This window comes from Somniosus microcephalus, chromosome 5 (genome assembly GCF_052327205.1).
Source record: "Somniosus microcephalus isolate GS21.2 chromosome 5, FLI_Smic_1.0, whole genome shotgun sequence".
Taxonomy (NCBI): domain Eukaryota; kingdom Metazoa; phylum Chordata; class Chondrichthyes; order Squaliformes; family Somniosidae; genus Somniosus; species Somniosus microcephalus.
In genome coordinates this window covers 264,146,674-264,153,001 of record NC_140991.1, presented here as the reverse complement: position 1 = coordinate 264,153,001, position 6,328 = coordinate 264,146,674, and positions in this window count along the sequence as shown.

The window sequence follows — 6,328 nt, the reverse complement described above, 5'->3', positions numbered from 1 at the left end:
ATCCTTTCCTTTGTCCTTCCAAGGATTTTTACAGTCTTTTCTCCAGTGACCGTCTTTCCCGCACCCATAGCAATTTAACCTAGTCTGAGGGCCGGTTCCCCTCCTGGTGCCACTCTTTCTTACTCTGGCTCCCAGGTTTAACCTCATGGACTCTTCCCTTGGGTTGGGGAGCCTCGATACCCCTCATATTCCTGAAGGCTACTGTGAGCTGGCGGATCACCGCTTCTTCGGTGGTCTGGGGGTTTCGGGGGTCAAACCAAGCCATGACCTGGGCTTGGATCTGGGGTAGGCTGTTTGTCATGAGACACCAGAGCTAGTGGGTCAATTGGACTGGGTCCAGTGCTGCCCGCCCTGGCATTCCCGGGCATGCACTCCGGTAGACTGGCCACAGCCTGTCTGCGAACGCCTGCGGGGACTCCCCTGGGAGCTGCACTGTTCTTTCCGCCTGAGCGAACGGGCTACCACCATTGAGTCCCATGGCCTCCAATACCTCATTCTTGAGACCCTCATAATCCCTCTGCCCCCTTTTGCACTCGCCAGATAGGGACTGGAGGAGATCACCTGCCAGGGAAAACTGCAGCATTTTTGCTTGCTCTGCCTCATCACAGTCATTTACACAAGCTGCTTGCTCTATCTCCCTGAAGTGCAGAGAGGGGTCTCCCTTTTAAGTGAGCTTGGGGATGTGGCTAACCATGTCCCTGAGCTGGTGGGTGCCATATGGCACCAGAAACTGATTCTGGATGGCCCCTGGGTCATCTTCATCAACGGGCGGACCTTATCTCTGTTGTCAGAAGGGGTACACTGGTCCTGGTCCCAGCCTATCTAGCGGGGCCTGCTGTGCTTCCTCTACCACCTCATCCTCCACCCACCTTTGTTGCCAGAGCTCCTGAAAGTTCGGAGCCGTGGGTGGCGGTCGTGGGACCTCTGATTCCCTGACCGACCTTTCCCTGGGTGTTGCCTGTGGGACCGTTTTATTTGGGCTGCCAGTAAAATCCGACTGACCTGCCTTCGGTCTGATCAGACATATCATCCCCTTTGCTCTTTTTAAAGCCATATGCAAGCTTTCTATCTCTGCTCTACAGGGGCCATGATCTGCTTCCTCAAACCCTTGCTCGCAGGCCAGCTTATATGCTGCCTTTACCTCCCTAACCTTTTCCTCCTGCTCTTTTATTTCTTGTATGAGGCGAGCGTTCTCCTCCCGCAGCCTCATCTCATTGCTCTTGGGCTCTGCAACTAGGCACTTCAGGTACTCTGACTCGTGCCCTCACTAAACTGAACCACCAGGTGCTCTATCTTGGCCTGGTATTCCTCAACCTCCCTTTCCCTATCCCAACTCTCTGCTCTGGCTTCCCTAAGCCTGCGGGTAACCTCCCCAAGCCTGCGGGAACCAAACCACAAACAAACCAGTGGGATAAAAAGAAACCCAATAACTGCTGCTCTCTCCAGACTCAAACCACTGTCTGCCACATCGCACACCGTGGCCGACGCTCCAGCCGCGGTCGCCATTTTGTAGGAATTAGCACACACACACGCTAGCGGGGTTGGGGTTATTCTCTCTGGCCAGTCAGAAGCCTCTGAGCTGCTCCAGGGACCCACATGCGGTTTCGAAGCGCTCCCCTATTCCTGGTTCTGACCGCCGGACTTATTCGGTAGCGAGGTAGACAGAAAACGTGGCTCGTGGTTTGGGTGCAAAACAGACCAGCATTTATTGAAACAAAAAGAAAGAAACTTAAAAAATCGATACAGCACACCTGTGCCTGGTACAGCACTCTTGCTTAACGCAGTACATTTAGTGCCCACTAGAGCGCTCTTTCCTCAGTGCAACACACCTTTATTTAAATACAGCACTTTTAAATACAGCTACTTAGTGTCCACTGAAGCACCTCTCTGCTTAGTGCAACACCCTTTTAATAGCACTTTCAATATAGAAACACCTTGCTCACTACAGCACCTTTGCTTCGTGGCTTTTACTTAAACACAGCACTTTAATACAGAAACATAGAAACATAGAAGATAGGAGCAGGAGTAGGCCATTCGGCTCTTTGAGCCTGCTCCGCCATTCAATGAGATCATGGCTGATCATCCAAATTCAGTACCCTGTCCCTGCCTTCTCTCCTTATCCCTTGATCCCTTTAGCCTTAATAAATATATCCAACTCTTTCTTGAATATATTTAATGAACTGGCCTCCACCGCCCTCTGTGGCAGAGAATTCCACAGGTTCACCACTCTCTAGGTGAAGAAATTCCTCCTCATTTCAGTCCTAAATGGCTTACCCCTTATCCTTAGACTATGACCCCTGGTTCTGGACTCCCCGGCCATCAGAAACATCCTTCCTGCATCTAGTCTGTCCAGGCCTGACAGAATTTTATAGGTTTCAATGAGATCCCCTCTCAATCTTCTAAACTCCAGTGAGTATAAGCCCAATCGACACAATCTCTCCTCATACGTCATTCCTGCCATCCCAGGTATCAGCCTGGTGAAACTTCGCTGCACTCCTTCCATGGCAAGAACGTCCTTCCTCAGGTAAGGCGACCAAAACTGCACACAATATTCAAGGTGCGGTCTCACCAAGGCCCTGTACAACTGTAGCAAGACATCCTTGTTCCTGTACTCGAACCCTCTTGCTACGAAGGCCAACATACCATTTGCCTTCTTAACCGTCTGCTGCACCTGCATGCTTACCTTCAGCGACTGGTGCACAGGAACACCCAGGTCTCTTTGCACTTCCCCTTCTCCCAATCTATTGCCATTCAAATAATAATCTGCCTTCCTGTTTTTGCCACCAAAGTGGATAACCTCACATTTATCCACATTATAGTGCATTTGCCATGTTTCTGCCCAATCACCCAACCTGTCCAAATCGTACTGGAGTTTCACGACATCCTCCTCACAGCATACCCTCCCACCCAGCTTTGTGTCGTCTGCAAATTTGGAGATATTACATCCAATTCCCTCGTCCAGATCATTAATATATATTGTGAACAGCTGGGGTCCTAGGACCGATCCTTGTGGTACCCCACTAGTCACTGCCTGCCACTCGGAAAATGACCCGTTTACTCCAACTCTTTGCTTTCTGTCCGCCAACCAGTTCTCTATCCAAGTCAATACCTTGCCTCCAATCCCATGTGCCTTAATTTTGCACGCTAACCTCTTATGCGGGACCTTATCGAAAGCCTTCTGAAAGTCCAAATACACCACATCCACTGGTTCTCCCTTATCTATTTTACCAGTTACATCCTCAAAAAATTCTAGTAGATTAGTCAAGCATGATTTACCTTTTGTAAATCCATGTTGACTTTGTCCGATCCTGTCACTGCTTTCCAAGTGCTCTGCTATTACATCTTTTATAATGGACTCTAGCATTTTCCCCACTACCGATGTCAGGCTTACTGGTCTATAATTCCCCGCTTTTTCTCTACCACCTTTTTTGAATAGTGGGGTAACATTAGCTACCCTCCAATCCATGGGTACTGTTCCAGAGTCTATCGAGTTCTGGAAGATGACCAGCAATGCATCTACTATTTCTAGGGCCACTTCCTTAAGTACCCTGGGATGTAGATTATCAGGCCCTGGGGATTTATCGGCCTTCAGTCCCATCAATTTTCCTAACACCATTTCCCTACAAATACTGATTTCTTTCAGTTCCACCCTTTCATCAGACCCTATGTTCCCTGGCATCTCTGGGAGGTTATTTGTGTCCTCCTTTGTGAAGACAGAACCAAAATATGTATTTAGTTGGTCCTCCATTTCTTTGTTCCCCATTATAAATTCCCCTGATTCTGACTGCAAGGGACCTACGCTTGACTTCACCAACCTTTTTCTCTTCACATATCTATAAAAGCTTTTACAGTCAGTTTTTATGTTCCCTGAAAGCTTACTCTCATATTCTATTTTCCCTTTCTTAATTAATCCCTTTGTCCTCCTTTGTTGAATCCTAAACTGCTCCCAATCCTCAGGATTATTGCTTTTTCTGGCCAATTTATATGTCCTCTCCTTGGATCTTATGCTATCCCTAATTTCCCTTGTTAGCCACAGTTGAGTCACCTTTTTTGTTTTATTTTACGCCAAACTGGGAGGAACACATTCTGTAGCTCATCCATTCGGTCTTTGAATGTTTGCCATTGCCTATCCACCATCAACCCTTTGAGTGCCATTCCCCAATCAATCCTACCCAACTCGCTCCTCAGACCATCGTAGTTTCCTTTATTTAAATTCAGGACCCTAGTCTCTGAGTCAACTACTTCATTCTCCATCTTAATGAAGAATTCGATCATATTATGATCGCTCCGACCCAAGGGGCCTCGTACAACAAGATTGCTAATTAATCCTTTCTCGTTACATAATACCCAGTCTAAGATGGCCTGATCTCTGGTTGGTTCCTCGACATATTGGTCCAGGAAACCATCCCGAAAACACTCCAGGAATTCCTCCTCCACAGTATTGTTACTAATTTGGTTGGCCCAATCTATATGTAGATTAAAGTCACCCATGATGACTGCTGTGCCCTTATTGCACACTTCTTTAATTTCCCTTTTAATGCCATCCCCAACCTCCGCCTTACTGTTTGGAGGTCTATATACCACCCCCACTAATGTTTTTTTCCCCTTAGTATTTCTCAATTCAACCCATACAGATTCCACATCATCAGAGCTAATATCCTTCATTACAATTGTGTTAATCCCTTCTTTAACCAGTAATGCTACCCCACCTCCCTTTCCTTTTTGCCTATCTTTCCTGAATATCGAATACCCCTGGATGTTGAGTTCCCAGTCTTGGCCATCCTTGAGCCACGTTTCTGTAATCCCAACCAAATCATATTCGTTCACCCTTAGTGTCCACTGAAGCACTTCTCTGCTTAGTGCAACACCCTTTTTAACAGCACTTTTAATATAGAAACACCTTGCTCACTACAGCACCTTTGCTTAGTGGCTTTTTCTTAAAAACAGCACTTTAATACAAAACCCTTAGTGTCCACTGAAGCACTTCTCTGCTTAGTGCAACACCCTTTTAATAGCAATTTCAATATAGAAACAACTTGCTCACTACAATACCTTTGCTTAGTGGCTTTTACTAAAAAAAAAACTGCACTTTAATACAGCTACTCTCAGTGTTTACTACAGCCTTATCTGCTAGTGCAACACTGTTACTTAAATAGGGGAGGAGAGAATGGACACAACAAGGGAAAATCAACTAAAATCACAGTTCTAACAAAATTCCCACTTAATTCCCACCCCTATACCTATTCTAAGTTGCCTTGTAATGGGCCAGAAAAATATATGCTTACCAATGAAAAATGCCTGCTCTGTGCCCTGCGATCTTTGATCTTCACTGCCCCGAAGTAAAAACACCCCAGTATTTTAAAAGTAAACTGCTGGTGTTCCACTTCTTTAGGCAGGCTCCCACATTGTAGAGGGCACGGAGGCGAGGCCAGAGAGAGAGAGAGGCTTCTGAGAAGCTATCTTTTATACCCCATTTGGGGCCAAACCCTTCCCGCCCAAATCTGGATGTATCTGGGCTAAATAAAAGGGACCCAAACTGTCCCCATTGTCTGTAATGGATTTGGATGAATTACCCATTCATTTAAACTGGGGTTTTTTTCAATTTAAATGTGTCCTCATTGTCTGTGATGGGCTTTGAATAAAGCTGCAGTTTAAATGTGTCCTCATTGTCTGTGATGGGAAATGTGTCCTCATTGTCTGTGATGGGCTATGAATAAAGCTGCCGTGGTTTGAAAAAAAGCATGTCTATTTCCTTGATTGCTTGAGTAAACAGAGTGTAAACAAAAGTCATTGTCCTTGTGGTCAGACTGAAACCACAATCTCAAGTGGTTAATCCTTTGGGTAAACATTGTAGCAGTTTCTGTAAACACATCAATTGTCTGCTGCAGGGAGGGGCACTCCCTGAACTGCCATTGATTGGCAGTTTGACTGCTCCATTGAACCTTTTTCACAGACACAGCAGGCTGCCTTTTCAAGTCCTTTTTTTTGTCTTCTGCCACGCGGTCTGGTGGCCATTTTGATCCCTGGATTTTTAAAGGTATATTACCCAGGTATTCTTTAATCGAAATTCAATCTTCAGAACTGTAGGAAATCACAAAATTATTGCAAAATCCCTACAGGAGGACCTTGCAGGGTTGATTGGACTGGGTGTGCCATTGCCGTGTCCATAGCCGGTGCCGAGGTCGATGCCGGATGGTCCATCTGGTTTCATTCTTATTATTATTGTGTTTTGTAGTGGTTTGTTACAACTGAGTGGCTTGCTAGGCCATTTCCGATGGCAGTTAAGAGTCAATCACATTGCTGTGGGTCTGGAGTCACATATAGGCCA